The following is a 21,642-nucleotide window of genomic DNA, read 5'->3' as shown; positions in this document are numbered from 1 at the left end:
AATGAGATCCAACTACTAAAAACATGATTAAAAACAAATATTAAAAACAAATATATTTGAACCAACCTATGGCCAATTAAAATTAATTGATAGATTTTCATCCCCGCCCGCCCCTCTGAAATCGTTCCGCCCCAATTTTTTTTATTTTGAAAAATTTACGATTTCCGGATTTTGTTCATTTTCGTTACCGGTAACTGTCGATAGTTTCGTTTCATTAATAACATCCTGTTTCAAATTTTGGTTTTTGCATTTCTTTGTATGTTTGATTCGTTATACATGTATATACATGATAGAACCTTATTATTACACTTGCATATATGAAGAACACGTCACAAGAGCGTTTCATATCTAATAAAAAATAAAAAATAAAATCCTCCCACCCACCCCATTTTTTTCAAAAATTTGGATGAAAATCTACTAATTAAATTTACTTGGCCTATCCTTCACATGATAAAATGGTGGTATGAGATGCTTCTTTCCCTCTGTTTTCAAATACTTAGGAGGTCCATTCATTACAATTGAGAACCCCAAAATTTCATTATAATAAAATAAAATACACACAGCCATTAGATACAGAATATAATCTGAAAGTTTAAATGAAAACCAAATAGTTTATAAGCTGTGGATGAGAGATGATGATGGACAAACAGACAGACAAATCTTCTTTAATAACCTTTTTATGCTCAACATGAGTGCAGATGGGCATGGGATTTGGTCCTGCCCTGGGTCATATCAAAGAATTGAAAATTGGTATTTGATGCTCCCCTGCTAAGCATTCAGCAGTTAAGAATAGGAGCAAAGACTGGTCAGCTGGAAGTCAGAATAATGTGTTCAGGTAGGGTTAGATGTCTTGTGCAGACTTAATTTTACATTATGAACTAGCACATTAAAAAAATCTTGCATTTTTAATTATTCATCCAAATTCATTCAAAATCAAAACTTCTTTTACAGGACCCTGGTTATACATGTGGAAGGGGTTTGTAATTGTTTAGAAGCTGAGTACAAGCCTCAAAAATCAAACATTAAAATATAAATAATCATAAATGAGAAAAAATATAGAAATCAATCACAAAAAAATGAGAAAATATGACAAACTGCAAAAACTGTATAATTATTTTCACTTGAGTGACCTCAGATGCTGAATAATGCATATATAAACAAATCCAATAAATAAAACTGACAGCCATTAATTTGTATGAATGTAAAGAATGCAGAGTAAAAAAAAAACATCTAACTAAACATTTTTATTTCTAGTTCTTATTGCACCAAAAACCCAGTACTTAAATTGTTTAATAGGGGATTTGTTTTATTCCCTTTTAGTGTTTGGCCATCAAAGTCCTACTTAATAGGTTTCTAACCAGAAAAAATCATTTCACAAAGGACTTATAATTCTTTACCAGTGTACATAACTTAAAAAATATATGTAAACTGAAGCAAGTCTTATGGGTATCTTGTGAAACCATACATCATACCTTTGGGACCTCTCAAATAACAATAATTTCACAGTTTTTTTTTTTATATTTCTTCAACCACAAAACAATAATTGAATGCAAGAAAAATTAATGAAATAAATATTTATAATTTGAATAATAAAGCATTAAAAATTCATTGCATTTATAATTCATTCTGCTTATAAGACAAATATCTGCTGATTTTTTTACAAAAGATAGCAACAGTTTATCCAATGGTTTGCAGGATTGTAGTCTGAGGATTTTACCATACACGGAAGGCAGCAACAGCAACTCTTTCGACTGAAAAAGAAACAAAGTTAAATTTCAATTGTTGATTCTTAATTTTAAAATAATCTAACGGGAATAAAGAAACAGACATCAGTGTATGTTAAACAATTTGTTTATTACTTATATTGATAACTCAAAAATATATAGTATCAAAAATATCCGATTTTATTGTTATCTCCCCTTCATATATCTTCTTCAGATCTAGTATCTGCTTAAACTGGTCCGCCGTTTCATCTATAGCTTCGCACCGAAGGAACGGGTTGGAGCATGGCTTCCAAAACGGTCATATATTCCGGACTTGACCGAAAATTTATATAAAAAGTCCGGCTGCTCTCAGCCTCAAATGGTCAAATATCATAGGTTTGCCACTTTTGTTATTCAAGGCATTTTCATAAAACGGTCATTTCACTTTTTTTACCAACTATCGATCGGTAAAAATGTCTGTTTGGGCATTATAGTTTAAAATTGTGGCAATCTATTTCACAAAGATATTTGGGTTTAATTAAACAGATGCAGCATATTTCATACTTTGAAGTGTCTCAGTTAGTCTAATCATCTGGATACACAAATGCACGGCTTGGTACATCAATAAAAAGTAGAAAAAAACATTTGTTCTTTTATTTAAAAAACAACAAGATGTCAAACAATTATCCCTTCAATAAGTAATATTGAAGCCATAAATCATTCACTAATTACAGGTCATTTACCTTTGATGAGAGACCTTAGCTTGTCTTAATCAATAGAATTGATGATGCATAACAATGAACATAAACAGGTGATAAAGGTGATCAGGTAAACGAGGTCAAACATGTAAGCGTGTATGGAACAACATCCTATTTAATTACGCTTTGTAGATATTATTGTAAATGAGCATTCAGTTTTAAAGAAGTATCCTTAGATTTTAAAATAATTCTTCAAATAAGAATATTTATAAATGAATTCGAATTTGTATGATATTCATTATTATATTTAAAAACACTGTACATCGTGTTAAATACTGGGGTAGGCTAAAGGGTATTTTCAAAATTATTTTCTTACATTTCAGCGGGTTGCATCTAATTAATTTAGTCTAAACGATTGAAATTATAAGAAATATGATTTGATGAAAAATTTGAAAAGGTTTTAAACTAATAATCGTCAGAACCATGTGTTTGAACTAGTACACGTGTGCGCATGTGTCTATTGTCCACTGGTGGGAAATTTAATTATGCATCCTAATTCTTCAATAATGCTAAAATTATCATTGATACCTTTATCCAACGTTCATTTCGAGTATTTTCTTGAAGAAATAACTTGAAAAGGCTACTAAACTCAATCGTAAACTTACACGGATATTACGTATCCGTCTCTGATCCGTGATTTACCATTATCAAGTCAACATCCGGCATTAGGAAAATGTGATTTTAAAAACGAAAGTAAAGCTTTTGACAGCGTTATTTTGCACAAATAAAGAGTCTAAAGCAGAATTAAGCAAAATTAGTACCCTGATGTTGCACACTTCGAATGCTGCACTTTCAATTTAACACTTTACGTCAGAACATCGAATTTATATCAAAGTAAAGTTCAATATCGTTTTAATGTCAATCATTGGTTATATCATATATGATGGCCAACTGATTATCATAGTTGCATAATTTACTAAGTCTAAAGGGATAAAAAATCGGGATAAGATATGAAATGTCCGGCTGGCTCAAAAAAATTTTGGAAGCCCTGGGTTGGAGCCATTGTCACATTGGCATTAATTGGATGAGTCTTACAAATTCAATGATTAGCTAATAAAATAGACCAATTATAGTGATAGGAAATTGACCTCAATTGTTAATACTACGATGCCGCAAAATAAACAAGTATCTGTTAATTAACCCCATGGTGGTAGCGCAGATAAATGACCAACGAGCGTGTTATCATGTTCTTGACAAAATGAGCCGGTATCTTTCATTCCCTTAAGAACTCAGTAGGGATATAAATGTGCTAATTTTTCGTTTGATTTCATATCAGTATAATACATAATAAACATAGCACATGATGCACTAGTCTCGTCGAATTATCAAATCCCGTGGTCAGAATTCTGACCACGGGATTTAGGCCGTACCTGTTGTCAGTGTAGCGATAAGTGAACACAACAGGGGTCCAGTTTAGTATCTGCTTTAAAGGGTACATTATTTTAAAATGAAAAGATTGAATACTGATTTTTTTTAATTGTAAATTAAAAAAAAAAATATATATATATATATTGAAATCTATTTAGTGACATTCATCACACTATAACATAAACACATTAAAGTTGTATGTTGATGAATAAGTTCTCACCTTATAACAGCTTTATCCCAGGAAGTAACCCAATGGAAACCTGATGCTAACCTGGAATATAAAAGTAGTCATACTAAACTTTCCTAAAAAAAATTATTACACATGTACTAAATTTAAAATTGCACTAGGATAAAAAAAAATTCGTAAGGGTTCCGCGGAACCCAGTGTCTCGCCTACTTTTGCTGTTAATCGCAGGCTCAACAAAAATGAGATGAGGAAAAAATTTAATAAAAATATTCCTCTCGATTTAATTTTTTTATTGTAAGAAGCTTCTGTTCAAGTTTGGTAAAAATCCAGGATAGTTTATGAATCAAATAAATGTTTTAAAAAATTTAACTGCAGACTGTATGTAATGTTAACTGGAAGAAAAACTAAGTCCATTTATAAGTAAAATATGGATAAACAAGTACAAAATTTTAATAAAAATTTCCTTCTAGATACTAGCTTTTGATCATAAACAAACTTCTGTCCATGTTTGGTACATATCCAGGATAGTTTAAGAAAGTTATTAAAATTTTAAAAACTTTAACCACAGAGTGAATGTAATGTTTCCTGGCAGAAAAACTAAGTCCATTTATAAGTAAAATACGGAAAAACAGGAATTTTTTTTTTAACTTTACTTCTGGATACTATCTTATGATCATAAACAAGCTTCTGTCCAAGTTTGGTAGAAATCCAGGATAGTTTGAGAAAGTTATTAAAATTTTAAAAACTTTAACCACAGAGTGAATGTAAAAATTTCCTGGCAGAAAAACTAAGTCCATTTATAAGTAAAATACGGAAAAACAAGAATTTTTTTTACAAAATTTACTTCTGGATACTATCTTATGATCATAAACAAGCTTCTGTCCAAGGTTGGTAGAAATCCAGGATAGTTTAAGAAAGTTATTAAAATTTCAAAAACTTAACCACAGGGTGAATATTTGTGGACGCCGCCGCCGCCACCGACGGAATGTAGGATCGCTATGTCTCGCTTTTTTCGACAAAAGTCGAAGGCTCAACAAAAATCATGGAAAAAATATTTGGTATTCTGAATTATAAACTTTTTAAAATTTTTAAAGTTTTATATTTACCAAAAAAATTCAACCGGTATCTCATCAGTGTAAAATTATTTTTTTGGTACTAAAGAACCTTATGAAATTAATTTCAAATATTATATTACTAAAAAGATGCTTGATTACCTACCAACATGTTAACAATATCAGACATCCAAGTCTTACTCCCAACACCATGAAAACATCATCATTATAACAACCTAAAAATAAAAAAAATAAAAAAATAATTACTTATTTTACAGATCAATCTGTCTCTTTGACCTTGTGCAAGTGCACGTATATGTATAAGACAATGATTTTGAAATATTCAATTACAAAATCAGATGGTTTTGTTCTCTTTTGATGGTTCTTAAAATCATTTTCATAACAGGGTAGACAACCCCAATACTTATGTTGGTAATAATTCTAACTCAATTACTGTAAATTCAGAAACTATTGCAATGTTTTTATTATTGCGAAAAATGCAACATGGTTGTATTGGCAATTATTTAAACTAGCATTTTGAAATTTTTTATATGAATTAAACAGGATTTTTCTCAGTATCGCAAAAATTAAAATCGCATTTTAGTCAAAAACACAAAATCGCAATTAATGAATGGTTTATGATTATTTATTTTGAATTTATTGAACCATAAAATTAACTTTAAGCGGATTATGTAAAATGTGAAGAGTCAAAATTACTTTTATGGTTCAATAAATTCAAAATAAATTATAGCCATTCATTATAAATAAATTTCTATCAAAAATAATGCTCAAAGAACTTTTTATATTATTTATATTAACCATAACAACCTACACGGATGTTGGCATATGAATACTGTAAATTCAGAAATTATTGCGTGCATTTATTATTGTGATTTTGTCATTTTCGACTAAAATGCGTTTTTAATTTTTGCGATATTGAGAAAAATGCTGTTTAATTCATATAAAAAATTTTCAAAATGCGATTTTAAATTATTGGTATTATAACCCTGTCGCATTTTTCGCAATAATAAAAACATCGCAATAATTTCTGAATTTACAGTATACAACATCAGAGTGGGTGGTCGCCATAAAAATTGACAACATTGAAAATAAAAGTAATACTTTTAACCAATCAGAAGACAGTAAATACACCAAATTTATTTATTAATAATTGCACGCAATAATTTCTGAATTTACAGTACCTTTAACTTGTTTGCCATTGGCTATCGATAACAGTGATTTTACGCTCACTCAGTGTGTCAGAGGCCTTCCAATAGGGATTTAAATAGAACAAGAAATGATTGTAACAGGATGCTGTTACGAAGTCTCCCAAACGAAGCTCCCATAATTCGTAATTCCCAGGGTCGCCTGACATTGGGCAACGTCCAGTGAAAATTGGTTTGGTCCAGTAAAGTTATATGCATTAGTGATGCCTGGTACTTAACCTTGTATATCATTCAAATCATCTTGGCATGACAAACCAGAATATATATGGTTTAGGGGTAGGGATCTGGACCATTTACAAGATACTAGAACATTGGGGGTGGGGAGGAACCCCTGGGGACTGGCCCTATACGTCATTCAAATGTTCATTACATGACGAACAGGAATATATATGGTTTAGGGGTGGGGATCTCAACCATTTACAAGATATTAGAACATTGGGGGTGGGGGGAACCCCTGGGGACTGACCGTATACGTCATTCAAATGTTCAAGACATGACAAATAGGAATATATATAGTTTAGGGGTGGGGATCTCAACCATTTACAAGATATTAGAACTTTCTTAAATGGCAGGGGGTGGGGGTGACCACTGGGGACTAACCCTGTATTTCATTTGATGTGCTTTATCCTGGCAAACCAGAATATATATGGTTTAGGGGTGGGGAATTCGACCATTTACAAGATATTAGAACTTTCTCAAATGGCAGGGGGTTGGGATGACCCCTGGGGACTAACCCTGTATATCATTCAAACCATCTTAGCATGACAAACCAGAATATATATGGTTTAGGGGTGGGGATCTTGACCACTTAGAAGATATTAGAACTTTCTTAAATGGCAGGGGTTGGGGGTCAGCCCTGGGGACTAACCCTGTATTACATTTGATGTGTTTTATCATGACAAACCAGAATATATATGGTTAAGGGGTGGGAACCTCGACCATTTACAAGATATAACTTTCTCAAATGGCAGGGGGTCGGGATGACCCCTGGGGACTAACCCTGTATATCATTCAAACCATCTTAGCATAACAAACCAAAATATATATGGTTTAGGGGTGGGGATCTTGACCACTTACAAGGTATTAGAACTTTCTTAAATGGCAGGGGGTGGGGGTGACCCCTGGGGACTAACCCTGTATTTCATTTACTGGGCTTTATCATTTAGAACATTTTCAATTAAAAAGATTGTGTCTATCACAAACGGTTTTCAATTTATAATCATTTGAAAATGTTAAGAAATAAAATCCCATAGGGTTCTATAGTAAAACCCTCTTTTCTTTTTGCCCCTCAAAGTACCCCTTTATAAACCCCATTGCACAAACAAAACCCTGATTGCACCACTAGACATGTTAGTCTAACATATTGTGAAACCCTAAGTTAATCTGACAAGCGGTTTTGGAGAACGGGTGCGGACAAGTTCAAATTTAAAAGCGGCGGAAGAAGAAGAAGAAGAAGAAGAACTAGATTTGCCATTGCAAGCAATAGCGGATGTCACCCTTCCCCCCATTGCCTCTAAGCGGCAACCATTTTGAAAATTTTAAACAGTGAATGGACATATTTGCATGGCTTTACATCTTTCTGTAAATTTTCAGAACATTAGGAGCATTTTGAAATTTTTACACAATTTTGCTGTTTCCATGGCAACGGCGGCCATTTTGAAAATTCAAAAGCCAGAAGTCTCATTTATACTTGCCAGTTAACATTTATATTAAGTTTCATAAAGTTTGGAGCATTTTGAAATTTTTGAACATTTTTGAATTTGTGCTGTTTCCATGGTAGCAGTGAGCGATTCTAAAATTTTAAAGACAGATGCAACTTTGGCAGATGACCAGGAATATACCATGAAAGAATCATGGAATTTGACCTACCATTATAAGTGAGTAAATGCTACTTTTAAGAATTTCCCATAGGGGCTAATGGTAAATGTTTCTCCAGTTTCCATGGTAATGGCAGCCATTTTGGAACTTCTAAATATGGTCAAAACATCTTGGCATGCCAGGCTACATTCCACTAAAGTTTCATCCAGTTGGGTCTCATAATGAAATTTAAGATTTAATGGATTTGCAATTTTTATTTTTTTTTCACATTTTTTCTGTTTCCATGGTAACGGCAGCCATTTTTTGGTTCCAAAGTTGCACTGCAACTCGAAAGTCAGGGTTCCTTGTTATAGTGCCCCATCATTTAGATTGGTTCCTTTGGCTCTGAGAAAACGGGCGGACAAAATTAGGTGGAAGAAAAATAATAATAATAATAATAATAATAGGGAAAAAGAAACAGAGGAAAAGCAATATGTCACCCGACATTGTCGATCGGGTGACATAATAATAATAATAACTGAGCAAAAACAAAAACAACTTCCTTTGGGAGACTTAATAAAAGAGCAAAGTACATGTAGGCCCAAGAGAAGAAAAAAAGAAAATTATTCAACATTTAAATCAACACACAAGGTTTAGTCCTCTGCTAGTAATTCGTACTATTTGATGTAGGCATTTAGAACCTTTGGCGACCCCAGTTTAAATGTCTATAACAGTCATTCAATGTGACAAGTGGGCGTTACAGACAAACTTTCACCTTATCTGACCCAGTCAATAGATAACATAAGAGCACCAAGAAATTGTCTTGTCCACGCTTTTATGAAAATGATTCTATATCAATTCAATATTCAAACAGTTGCAGACTGCATGAAATTTTGTTTGACCCAAATAAGTTTACAAATTCATTGATAATAACTTGCATACAATTGGTTTCTATCCAACACAGCTCACTCGATACCAGACAGAAAACAAATGTAAGACTAGATACTCTAAAAATCAAACACTGATAGAAAAGAACCCTTAAAAAATAATGTTAAATGCCTATATATATATTATTACCATAAAATTTGTGGAATATATAAACTTACCACATATTTTTCATGGTAAAGCCTCAGATTTGGTGAAGATTAAATTGACCATCTCCCTTAGAGCTGCTCTCCCGGCTGACAAGGTGGCTCTCCTCATCATTTTAACATCTTTTTTTTTAAATATAGTTTTATACATTAAATATATCAGATGCATTTCCATAAATACCCTTTCTTGAAAATTTCAGCAAATCAATTGTTAATGACCCAAGATTTCTCCCACCCTGCATACTTATTATCTAGAGCTCTGCTTACATTTATCTTTTTTTATTACAGAGCTCTAAATAATAGTCAATATTAGCTAGTATACATCTGATATTAAAAAAAAATGTACAAACATGAATATCCAAGTAAATGAAAATCCTAACATTGAGGGAATTTCAAGTATGTGGAGTTAAACAGGGGTATAATAAATTGCCTCCCTTTGACCCAAATTTCACCCTGTTCGGACTCCACATACTTGTTATATTAAACAAAATAAATAAAATAGTACAATTAAAATTAAAAAATAGATTGATTACAAAAATCTAACACATTTCAATAAAATATTTCGTACTGATCGAATTATAGTGGCAGAGTGGTCCTATAAGTAGTTCAACTACTGTATCACTAGCCTGTCAACACTGAGAACCCTCACATAAAATGTGTAACTTCATTCTTAATTTGACTAGGGTTTTGTCGTTTCCCTGATGAAGGTGATGTTTTCACCAGGCACTCTGGCTGTCTCCACAAATAAAAATTTACAGCCAAAATTATAGTAAATCATGTTAAAGTGGTGTTTAACACCAAAAATCAACCAATCCAATTTCAACAAGATGTTCTTCAACTATGCCTTTTGTAAAATTATTCTTCAAAAAATATCACCTTGGTTACAAACCAAAATCAGCTAAAAATGACAAAAAAAGTGCAAAAAATATATTTCTAACTTCTTAACTTCGTAAATTCCTCTGCATTAGAGCACCCTTGTCACATATCTTAAAGATATTAAAATTAACATGAAAGAAGAGGTTGTAAGGGGATATATTTACTGCAGACCATTATTCATCTTTTTAGTTTACACTAGAGAGGCATTTGCTATGGTAAGGTATTTTGAAATGTTGCAAAAAAACAACAAAAATAATTAAAAATTTTTGCTAAGAAATTTAGTGGGAATATTCACATCTGCAGATTTAATTGCATTAACTACATGTATAAAGTAACTTGTAAAATTTGAAAGTATCTCAAATCCTAAAATAACAAAAAGATGGCAAAAATATATACATTACAATTTGCAAAAAAAAAATACATTTCAATAATTGAACATTTTTTTTTCATTTTACTTTCTTTTTCTTTTAGATTATCCATTCTTAAACTGCTGAAAGTGTTTTGACTAGACATGAGTATAAACGGAAAATAGAAAGAATTTATGAAATGTCAAATACAAGTAAACCTACAACTTCCAATTTTGTTGAAAATGGAGAATCTTTACATTTTTTTTTTTTTTTTTTTGTAAAAAAATTATAAATATTTTATCAAGTATACACAAAAATAGTCTGAATTACATTCTTTACTGTTGCAGTTATATCAAACAACCATTTTATGCAGCCACAGTTATCTGAAAAAGAAATATAATCCATTACTCATGAACATTGAAATAATATTTAATTCAAAACAATTATAATTAACTGAGCATTACAATTATAATGTATAGAACATTTCTTTTTCTTTGTTATAAAGTGATTTGTTGACATAAATTTTAAAGCACCAGTATTTCTTAGCAATAAAAGGATGAAAAACAAGTCATTGGCTGACGTCTTGACAAATATTTTTTTAACATTGTTTTATAGCTATATATAGTTTATCAGGCTGTTGACATACTTGATTGAATTTTTTAACATTTAGTCATGTTGAACCTTTATAACTAACTATACAATATAGGTTTTGCTCATTGTTGATGGCATAGGGTGACATTTAGTTGCATCCACATCATTTGGTCTCTGGTTGATAGCTGTCTCATTGGCATACATACCACACTTACATATTTTCATATATGAGGACAACTATAGATAACAAAAAAACTGAAATCCCAAGATTTCGCATTATACATTATACTTTTTGACTTCCCTTATATATCTTTATATCTCCTTCTAAATTGTTTATTCAACTATAAGTAAAGAAGACATTAATATGTAAGATTTACATCTGTGCCTAACAAAATTCTTGGGCTTTAAAATGCTCTTGAATGAAAAGTTCATAAATCTATGTATTGATTCTTACCATAAAAGTCAGCTCCAATGCCCACTCCCAGCTTCAATCCTTACAGACAAGCTGTGATGCTAATCTGAAATATAAAATGATAATTCATTAATAAAACCCTGTAACTCGGAAACGTAAAATCTAAAATTTATAAAAATCGAAAGAGAGCTCATATCAATAGATATAAACAATTCACCACAATTTCTTACAAGTTGGTGAAAGCATTCTTGAGTTATTGTCCGAAAACTGGAAAACTCCCTTTTTTTAATGAATAAAACCCAATAACTCGGAAACATAAAATCTAAAATTTATAAAAAACGAAAGGGAGCTCACTTCAATAGATATAAACAATTCACCAAAGTTTTATGCAAATTGGTTAAAACATTTTTGAGTTAATGTCCAACATGTTGACGGATGGACAGACGGACGGACGGACAACGGTATACCATAATACCTCCCGTAAACAGGTGTATAAAAACTGTTTAAAAGGTTCTTTGTTGGTATTATGTATGTATATTGAATAGATTGAATGATTGGTTGTTGGTTGCTTAAGGTCCAGTGGCAAATCATTAAATAGAAATAGTCTTAAAATGTGTTATATATGTCAAGAACATATGGATGAGACAGCAATCCAACAAGCCAACACATTTTTATGTAAACAATTCAGATCCTAAACTTTACTCTTATTTGGTTACTGATATAATGAGTAGATTCCTGTAAAAAATCTTTTAAGCGTTCAAATCTTGTTTTTCCATAAAATATTTATAATACATTTGAGTTTTCCAAAATAGGACTAACATACTGGTACATACCTTTGTATTAGCTGTATAAGACCACCAAGTCTTATTCCCACACCATGAAAACATGTCTCAGAAAGAACCTGAAATGAAATTATAATCAACACATTATACATTTTGTAAATCAATTTATGTGTTACAGATAACCTAAAATTTACTAAATATTGTTCTGATATCTTATTGCAGGTAGACAATTGTATAAAATCATTTTTTTTTAAATCAATATAAAAGATAGAAAAGTAAAAAAAACGTCAGATTTAAATTTAACTGCATAAAAAATATCTGAATATTTCACAAAGTTATCTCCCATTGAATGCAAAATCGTGTTTTAAATTGTACTGGTCTTTTCTTGGTTTAATGACTATTTTTAGGATTTACTATTGATATTTTAATAGAAAATCTTGTTCATGTATCTTGTATCTTTAAATACTAATTTAAACTGGTAAATTAATTCATCAATGGTGTTTTAAGTGCAATATTTCAGAAGGGTCTGTTATCTTAAAAGATCTGGCTAAAATAAACTTGCCTTTTCTATTTTCATGGTAAAGAGTCAGACTTGGTTGAAGATTTAATTGACCATCTTCCTAAGAGCTGCTATCCTGGCTGACAAGGTGGTTCTTCTCAATATCTTATTGTCAATCTATGTTGTGTCCATTTGTTTTTAGAAAATAAAGTAACATATATAAAAAATATCAGATGCACTTTCAATTAATAATCTTTTTGAAAAATTTCACGTAATTATTTTAAGTGACACATAATTTTTCCCACCCTAAATTTCTATTATCTAGAAAACATCTGATATGTAAAAAAGTGCATAAATTTGAGTATCCAAGTAAATGAAAATCTAACATTGAGGGAATTTCAAGTATTTGAAGTTAAACACAGTATAATAAATTACCTCCCTTTGACCTAAATTTCACCCTGTTAGAACTCCACATCTTTGTTATATATAACAAAAAAACAAATAGTATACCGGTGAACAAAATAAAAAAATAATTAAAATTACAAAAATTCAACACATTTCAATAACATATTTAGTGCAGATGGATTAATGGTGGCTGAATGGTCAAAGTAGTTCAACTACTGCATCACTAGCCTGTCAACACTCTGAACCCTCACATTGTAGGTGTGTTTAACGTCAATCTTAATTGACTAGAGTTGCCAGTTTCTCTGTTGAAGGGGATGTTTTCACCAGGCTGTCTCCACAAAAAAAAACTGGCAGCCAAGATATAGCAAATCATGCTGAAAGTGGTGTTAAATACCAAAAATCAATCAATCTACTTTCATCAAAGATATTCTTCAACTATTCTTCTTGTAAAATATTCTTAAAATAATATACCCTTTCTTATAAAGTCAGCTAAAAATGACACAAAGGTGAAAAAATATATTACAATTTGCAAAAATAAAAAACATTTCAATAATTGAACATTTGTTTCTTTTTTTTTTTCTTTTTTTTTAGATTCTCCATTCTTAAACTACTGGAAGTGTTTTACCTAGACATGAGTATGAACAGAAAATAGAAAGTAATTTTTGAAATTTCAAAGACCTATTAACCTACAACTTCCAATCTTGTTGAAAATGGAGAACCTGTACATAATTTTTTTTTTCTTTTTGTAAAAATTATAAACATTTTCTCAAACATACACAAAAATAGTCTGAATTACATTCTTTACTGTAACTGTAAAATCACATAGCCCTTTTATGCAGCCACAGTTACCTGAAAAAGAAATATACAGAATTAAACGTAATCGTCAAAATCTGAAAATTGAAACTATATCAAATGCAAAATAATAAATAACTGGTCATTATAATCATGATTCATAAAACATTTCTCTTACTTTGTTTAAAAGTGATTTGCTGATATATTTTTTGAACTACCAGTCTTTATTAGCAGAAAAGGATGAAAAACAAGTCAATGGTAGATGTCTAACATATTTCTTTTTTTACATATTGTTTTTTTTTGTATTGGTTCTTACCATAAAAGTCAGCTCCAATGCCCACTCCCAGCTTCAATCTTTACAGACAAGCTGTGATGCCAACCTGAAAAAATAAAATGATTAGTCATTCAAGATTGTTTAAAAGGATAATTTTTGATATACTGTATGTATATTCCATATTTTGAATGATTGATTCATTTGATTGTTGGTTGCTAAATGTCCAGTGGCAAATTAAATAAAAGTCTATAAATATGTAATAGAAGTTGAGAACAGCAATTCAGCATCCCAACAAACTTTTACATAATCAAATCAGATAATTAAATTTACTCCTTTAAAGGCAATTAATGAAAGCAAAGACTTAATTCTTACCAAACTCCTACAAACCTTCACGCTTAGAGCACATGCTATTTCCAAATACATTTTATAATACTTTTTCTTTTTTCAAAACAGGACTAACATACTGGTACATACCTTCGTATTAGCTGTTTTAGACCACCAAGTCTTATTCCCACACCATGAAAACATGTCACAGAAGAATCTAAAAAGAATTAAAAAAGACACATTATATATTTTACAAATCCATTTCTCTATAAATATGAAGTCACTATATAATGTTCTGATTTCTTACAAAATGTACACAATAGTATCAACACAAGTTTGTAAGATAAACTGTTGACAGAGATGTCTCGCCTAGCAGTGGAAAATGAAAAACATCTGATGATTAGCAACATTGCTAATTAATTCGATAATTTGTTAGTAATGCAAATAAATACAAAATGTCATTGATCTATAGCAAGGAGTAACTATTAACCTGACTAAACAGAAAACTTGACATAATAAAAATAAAACAAGTCAAAGGTTTTTGTTTGGAATTTAACTGCACAAAAGTGATGTGCAAATTTAACAGTTATATCCCATTGAATGAACAAATCTTGCTGTTAATTGTACTTGTCTCCCCTTGAAGTTTTAAATATCTTGATCGAAAATCTTGTTAAAGAAAATGGTAACTTAAATTATAAAACTTATTAAAATTAATACATCAATGGTGTTTTGCATGCAGAAGATCAGAAGGGTGCTGGCGTGTTGTCTTAATATGCACTTCTTGTCGAATATTTCTAGAAAATGTATACAAATATTTGGCTTAAATAAACTTGCCTTTTTAATTTCTTGGTAAAGCCTCAGACTTAGTTGAAGATTTATTTAACCATCTTCCTTGGAGCTGTTATCCTGGCTGCTTTCAAAGGTTTTCCATCATAGTTTTTTTATGCTAATCAGTCTACTGAATCCATTTTATCTAAGTAATGAAATGTCCTTTCCATTGTACATTATAAAATGTACAATAGTCACCAGAATGTTCCAAGGCATCTCACATTATTTTTCCAATCATGGAAACTGAAGAAATTCTCAATTTAAAATACAATTAATTTATTAAATTCATTTAAAAAGTACTGTAAAAAATTACCAGACATGCTTTTAAACAGGTAACTTGTATTTAGATAATTTACGAAATGTATTCTGTACCCAACAATTTCTTCCACTCATTAAAAGTATATTTTAGAACTAATAATGTTTACATTTTTTTTTATTTACAGAGCTCTAGATAATAGCTTTTGTATAAGTTACCAGACATCTGATATGAAAATACTTATACAAATGTAAGAAAAAAAAGTACAGTGTTAGTAAATAAGTATAATAAACACATATAAATCAACATTTTTAAAATATTTTGAAGCATATTTTAATCAAAAATAGCTCATTTTCAAGGTTTACTACTCATGTACATAGTAGTCATGTATAGTCCCAAAATTTTTAAAAGTCTCTATAGATTTGCAAACTCTCTGAATTCCAAAAAATATGGGTTAAAAACTATTTATTTTACCTTTGATGAAAAATTACCATAGTACCAAGTGGACAACTTAAATATTTGTACAATCATTGTGTGAAGTTAAAAAGATTGAGATTGAAAACTGCAGGAGTTGATTACACAAAATCAGTACCATCTTTGAAAATGTTGGAAAACAATCATCAGGATCAGAATTAAGGGAAAAATGGGGGGAAATTCCTCAAACAATTTCATATAAGCAGGTACACAACTTCAAAATGTACGCAATTATTCTGTGAAGTTTCAGTGGTACAAGAAAAAGAAGCTGAAATGAAAAAATACAAATATGATACAAAATGATATTACATGTATCAAGTATGAAATCTTTAGATTTAATAAAAAAATTTAGAAAGAAAAAATTAAGAACTCAAAGAAATGATATAAATACTGATCTTTATAATAAGAATTAATTTCAATACTTTATAATTTAAATTAATTTCAAAACTCAAATGGCACGTAATACTTCAATAAAATAGATTTTTACTTTTAACTTTAGTTTTATACTTGAAAGAAAAATAGTAGCAAAATTTACAATTGAAAAAGTAAAATTTTTTGTTCCCAGATTATTTATAATAGCATTTTTGATTGGTTATATCAAAATTTGTTTTATGTAAGATTACTTCCAATGACTTTTGTCAGAAAAAAAGGAAAATCACTGATATCTTGACAATAATGGACTGAGGCAAGGTTACTGCACTCTCCAGAATCATTGGTTCCTTACATGGATAAGAACCAGAAGCAGCCAATATACAGACTTACAGGAATCAGCTCTTTTTTTCTACCGGAAAAGAAAACAGATTACCAGTTAAATCTAAAATAGTCTGGTTATCTTAAACTTTTTAGTGGTTAAATCCCCAAAGTCTGAAACAGGGTCTAATATAAATCTAAAACTGCTTGGTTAACATAACTGATCGTAAGCTATCGCTCAGGCAAAAATAATCACGTATATAATGCCTACTCATGTTAAAACTACAATAAAGTATAGCTTGCAACAATTATTTCTTAATCATTATGGACTAATGGAAAACTCCTTTGAACTAATGAGGCTCAAGTTGGATCCCCGTTAAAGAGTCAAGCTCTTAGATTACTCTTTGTCTGGCCATGAGTTTCAAAAAGAATCCAATGAAGAATAGCTGCAGTCAGTTATTGATAATTGGGTTTTACTTATTTTATTTTTTTAAAGTATTTTATGATGGCAAGTGCTTTACCTATATTGTAATTACCAAATTTGAAAAAAATAGAATAGTTTGATACCAAGGAGCAAATTAATTTATGTTGTAATTCAAACTGTATGACAGGCTTAAGATCAGTCTAATACTTTTTCAATAAAAGATCAAAATTGTATAAAATGAGCTATATTTCTACAAACTTATGATTTGAAATTTGAAATTTTTGTGTTGTACAATCTACTCCTTTTCATAGATATAAGAAGATGTGGTATGAGTGCCAATGAGACAACTCTCCATCCAAGTAAAAATTTATAAAAGTAAACCACTATAGGTCACATGATAAATAGAATAAAATAGATCAGTTTTCAGCTTCTTTTTTGTGATCTTGAAATGATCCTGCTCACTGTCAATACTTTTGATTGCAAAAAAGAAAAATTGTTTCAAGAAGCTGGACAAAATTATCCTTTAATATATTGATCACAGAATGGCTTTGGAAGTTAAAAAGATTAATTTTCTATTAAACAGGAAATTTTTACAAAGAAATGCTTAAACTCAAGACAATTTAATTTTACAAATTACGATGAGCAATTGTTAAATGGATACCAGTTGTCAATTATGGTCTCATAATAATGAAGTTATCATTAAATGTCTGGAATCTGTGGATAGAAACCTAGTGTTGAAGGTGAGAGTTGAAAATTAACTCAAGGTTGAGACGCTTGAAGCAAAGGGAGATAACTACTGTAAGATATCGGGATTGATAAGTTATATAACACTTCACTTGGAGATGATGATAGTTTCAGATAACTCAAAATGAAGTTTTTAGGGTAATGGAAATCATTATAAATTTCGTTGGTTATCACAACGAGATTGATTTTCTCCTTTGAGCCGGTACCGCGAAAGTGAGAAAAACAATCAAGTTGAGATGACCAATGATAATCTGTTTATCGCTATTTTGCTTATGACGACGTTGAAATTTACATGACAATGGCACGTGCAGCCTTAGTTTCTAGAGATACTTTCCATATCTTTCTACTATGTTGAGAAAGGAAATTATCAGTAAGATCAAAGGAAAATTCAGTAAAATAGTGATGATAATATATATATCATAGAAATTAATTATTGTTCACCAAATATTAAGACTTGTACAAGCTTTCAGTGAGTGTCAGTCATGTAAGAATTAATAACCTTTGCAATTATGTTTATAACTCTATAATAAATGTACATTAAACATCCAAATTCTTTTTTATATGGCAGAATTTTCGTTATGGCTTGACTGTTATAAAAATCTATTTTCACTTCTTTATTATCTTAATAGCGATCAGTGCTTTAAAGATGTAGATACCCAGAAACAATTTTGAAGAAGATAAAGTATATCTAAAAAACTTTTGGGATCATTTTCCACTTCCCCTGAATTCAACTTAATTTACCAGAATATGTTATCTAGTTTTCCATTTCATCATAATATGTCAAATACAATTTAGATTTTGATTTTGATTGAAGATATTCATTTTCAATTTTGAAAATAAGAAATTAAAGAAAGTATGAAAATCGTACAGATTCAAAGTTCAAAGCAGCTTTATGCACAAACATTTGATTATTTTTTTTATGACTAGAAATATCAAATATTTTTCATTTCAGAATTACATATATAGATTCCTTCGAATGGTAAACACCACACCCTAAATACCTCAAAACCAAAGAACCATCCAAAGAACAACTGAAACAAACAAGATATAACAAACCCTACTACTTAAACACCAATAAGCAACTTTGTTATATGTTAGTAAAGACACGCAGCGCTCCAAGCATAATGTATTTCTGAAATGATCATTTGATATTTGTTAAGTCTACACCAAAACTCTGAAGATAAAGAATGTTTTGCTACGGAACTTTGCATGCACTAGACTACGAGTTTAAATCAATTTCAAGTACTATGTTGTTCTATAATCTGACAACTACAATGCTTTGAAAATGTAAAAATTTTAGGAAAATTATTATTTCATTATAAATCTGAAATTTTAATTTAAATGACATCTTTTTTTTTTTTAACAAAAAACCAAAAAAAATGCATTTACTCATTATCTTTTGATTCTGCCATTTTTCCTCAGCGTTTAGTATTTTTGTGATTTTACTTTTTTTTCACCACACTGATAGACCTTTAAGACAATGTTAAAAAAAAAACTTTCAATCGTTGGATCAAATGACAGTCTGTAGTGGTGAAAATATAGAGAAATTAATCATAACCAGGATAAACCTCATCTGAAGTTATTGCAACTATCATCATCTCTGTATTGATAACTTTTAATATTAAATTAACACCCCAAATATAAAGAAGGCGTTATACCCTGGGTTAATCTCCAACTTCTATATTTTGCTTCTTATGTTGTTGCACATTAATAGATGCATAATTTAACTATTGAAAATTATGGACAAATCTTTTACTGTGTTCAAGAAAAGATAGACATGTTTTGAGTAAAGAGGTACTTGGCTATCATGGATCAAATGATCATTTGGCTACTGTTGTAATAAATAACATGAAAACTTTCACAATTAAAAATTGCTCATCATAATCCTTCAGAAATATTAGAAATTTTAATGGTGAATATTTATAACAAATATAAAAGAAAGACTTTTTCATATAAAAATAACTAATTCAGAATTAAAGTATTTTTAACTTGGGGTGTACTGGATGACACACACAGTACATCTGTGTTAAAGAAATTTGGCCTGCAGATTAACCACATAGGAGTAGTAGTAGAAGTAAATGTGTGCATTTTCAAATCATCAAAAGTTGAGATATTTAAAAAAATTACTGCATTCAAATTTTGTTCTAAATACCGGTACATTATTAAGAGTAAAAATATGAAATTTAAATAATCTGAACCCAGTCATATTTTTTCAATTGATAAATATCTAAATTTTGAGTCTGGGGGTTGGAATCTTTCCTTTTATTCGGATTCTTTTTTTTTTTAATATGTGCCTTTTTCAAAATGGCTGTATCCACACATTGTACTGACTCAACTTCCCAAATGTAAAATAATATACACAAATGACTTCTCTGAGCATGGTCCCTGGGTCTTACTTTACAAATGTATAGCTCAATTGGATCATGTAGTTTAAATTCTTTCAAATTTGTAAATTCATTTCATATGAATTACCGCCCCTTCACTCAGTGAAATTTTTAAATTTTCTATCATCATGGAGGGGCATAAGGATTTTTTACAGACTTCAAGGTTATTTATTTTTGAAGCCAAAAGGAATTTAGTATAAGGACTTTATTTTTCGTGGGAATTTGATTCACCCTTATCAGAACTCTGGAATTAATGAGTAATTTTTCTGACTCAGTGAGTGAAAGCTTTATTCTTTTACACAAATTTTGGTAGCACCCCTTGCTAAAGCCCCTCATAATGCAAGATACCTGAGTGTTTTCATGGAGTAAGACTGAGACATCATTATCTTAACTTGACTCACATGAATGTTAAAATAGATAACCAATATTTTCTGTGAAAAAAAGGTGTATCAATTTAATAAATTTTGGAGCACATTTTTTTTAAGTTAAATTGAAGTTAAAATTTTGTCAAACATGAAGATACTTCAAAATAACAAAGAATAATAATTCTAAAAAACTATATTTGAAAATTATGTGCCATCTTTATCTTGTCACATTTAAAATTTAGAATTGAAGAAAGAATGAATGAAAAAAAACACCCTTGACTTTGTAAATTTGTTAACATATCAATTACTTACCCACTTCTGTCCTGTCCTGGTAGTAAAAAAAACCATCCTAGTAGTACTTCTGTCCGGGGTCACCTGAGTTCATCCCCTGGTCTCTGGTTGGCTTGATGTTGTACATTTTTAGTTTTCAGTTTAGTGTTTTATAGACTTTTGTCCGTCATTTCTTTTGGTTCCAACTTCCTGGATCAACTGAGTTCATCCTTGGTCTTTGATTGGGTGGGTGTTGTACATTTTTTAGTTTGTGTATTGTTTTGTATATTTTTGTCTGTCATTTCTTTTGGTTATGGGGTAGTCTGTCTTTCTACATCAATACTTATAAAGGTATTTAAGTTGATTTCTTCTGTGTGTTTTATCCCATTGACATTAATACCACATACTATTTCTTTATGACAAACTTACATAGGACAAAAAAAAAAATAAAAATTCGGTATACCTATATTCTCTGTATAAACTCTGTAATGTAAACAGATAATAAAGATTAGTGATGTGTTTGAGATAATTGTTGTCAATTCCATCGAAGCAGATCTCTAATAAGCCATATTCAAGGTTTATGACTGAATCTGCCTCTGGCCCCCATCTGTAACAAACATTAAATATACAAATTAGTAGTGTTGGGGAATGTTGGCGTCACTTCTATCAAACAGGCCCTTTAACAATCTCAGAGTAGAATGATCTTGTTACTATTGTATAGCG

The 21,642-nt window shown here is 30.3% G+C and overlaps 3 long non-coding RNA genes across 3 annotated transcripts; all 3 read right to left on the bottom strand.

Annotated features, from left to right (window-relative positions):
- Positions 1-1,159: 1,159 nt before the first annotated feature.
- On the bottom strand, positions 1,160-9,827 carry LOC127721848 (uncharacterized). The gene is made up of 4 exons (XR_007991492.1): positions 9,198-9,827; positions 5,235-5,304; positions 4,050-4,100; positions 1,160-1,751 (listed from the first exon to the last, which is right to left on the bottom strand). It is a non-coding gene; the product is annotated as an uncharacterized LOC127721848 (long non-coding RNA).
- A 935-nt stretch (positions 9,828-10,762) lies between these two features.
- On the bottom strand, positions 10,763-12,306 carry LOC127722442 (uncharacterized). Its single transcript, XR_007991732.1, has 3 exons — positions 12,242-12,306; positions 11,451-11,514; positions 10,763-10,788 (listed from the first exon to the last, which is right to left on the bottom strand). It is a non-coding gene; the product is annotated as an uncharacterized LOC127722442 (long non-coding RNA).
- A 1,418-nt stretch (positions 12,307-13,724) lies between these two features.
- Positions 13,725-14,703, bottom strand: LOC127722441 (uncharacterized). The gene is made up of 3 exons (XR_007991731.1): positions 14,635-14,703; positions 14,203-14,266; positions 13,725-13,943 (listed from the first exon to the last, which is right to left on the bottom strand). It is a non-coding gene; the product is annotated as an uncharacterized LOC127722441 (long non-coding RNA).
- Between the last annotated feature and the right edge of the window lie 6,939 nt (positions 14,704-21,642).

The sequence above is a fragment of the Mytilus californianus genome, unplaced genomic scaffold, assembly GCF_021869535.1.
Source record: "Mytilus californianus isolate M0D057914Y unplaced genomic scaffold, xbMytCali1.0.p SCAF_12, whole genome shotgun sequence".
Classification (NCBI taxonomy): Eukaryota; Metazoa; Mollusca; class Bivalvia; order Mytilida; family Mytilidae; genus Mytilus; species Mytilus californianus.
This window is presented reverse-complemented; position numbering and strand designations above follow the sequence as displayed.